The 1,097-nt window shown below is 35.5% G+C and overlaps 1 pseudogene; it reads left to right on the top strand.

Annotated features, from left to right (window-relative positions):
- The first annotated feature begins 553 nt into the window (after positions 1 to 553).
- On the top strand, positions 554 to 811 carry LOC122228453 (annotated as a pseudogene).
- The last annotated feature ends 286 nt before the right edge of the window (positions 812 to 1,097 follow it).

Raw genomic sequence — 1,097 nt, 5'->3', positions numbered from 1 at the left:
AAAAATGAAACACATTTTACTGTGTTTACACAGTTTACACAGTTTTACTATGTTTACATTTACTGAATACTGAATAGTGAAAAGAGGATATTGTTTTAAGCTGACAAATCAGTTAGCGGAAGCCTAAAAAAGGAATTAAAGGGACTAAGGTAATAAACGTAATCATTAGGAAAAAAAAAGAAATGTTCCTAAACCAAATTAAATACTCTGTCTACCCCAGACCCCTGATAAAAGAAAGGCAAGGAAACAGACCACATGGTGAAACATAGTATCTAAAACAATATATACAGTAAATATAAAAAAATAATAAGAGTTGATTACTGATGTGACCAAACATCTTAGTCACATTAATACATATAAATAAGCTTGATTTACTTGTTAAAGAGATTTTCAGATTGACTCACAAAGTAAAGCCCAACTCTATGCTACATACCATCAACATAACTTAAAGAGGTTCAGGAATGTTAAAAATAAAGAGTTGGACAAAATTTTATCAGGCAAATATAGGTAATAAAAATGCAGGGTGCCCTAGGATCCTTGCAGCCCCGCTGGCATGTCTCAGGCTGACTTTGACAAAGCTGGTGAGGATGCTAAACACCCCAAGACCAAGTCAGCAGATAATGCGATGACGTTCCCCTACAGCCGCTACAAACAAACAACTGCAGATGACACAAACAGCGTGGCCTGGGCTGTCGGATCTCAAAGGCAAGGCCAGGTGGGATGCCTGGAATCAGCTAAAAGGGACTTCCAAGGAAGATGCCATTAAAGCATCAACAAAGTAGAAGATCTAAAGAAAAAATATGGAATATAAGCGACTGGATTTGGCTGCCAGCAGTGCATTTCATTTAAACTAATACAATGCCTTGTTTTTCTACTACTGCATACGACATGAACTAATGAAAATAACCAGTTAACCTAGATCCTGAAGACTGTACAGAATATGGCTCTAACAGAGTACAGCTGAAATGGTTATTGACCTTTGCTGAGTAGTTTTTATCTATAGATCTAAGGTGCATCTGTTTCAGTAAGTAAAAAAAAAAAACAAAAAACTTTTTTTAATAAAAATAAATTAATGCAGGGTTGATATCTTGATATTG

The sequence above is a fragment of the Panthera leo genome, chromosome C1 (genome assembly GCF_018350215.1).
Source record: "Panthera leo isolate Ple1 chromosome C1, P.leo_Ple1_pat1.1, whole genome shotgun sequence".
NCBI lineage: Eukaryota > Metazoa > Chordata > Mammalia > Carnivora > Felidae > Panthera > Panthera leo.
The sequence above is the reverse complement of the archived record's forward strand: the minus strand, read 5'-3'. Positions and strand labels throughout refer to the sequence as shown.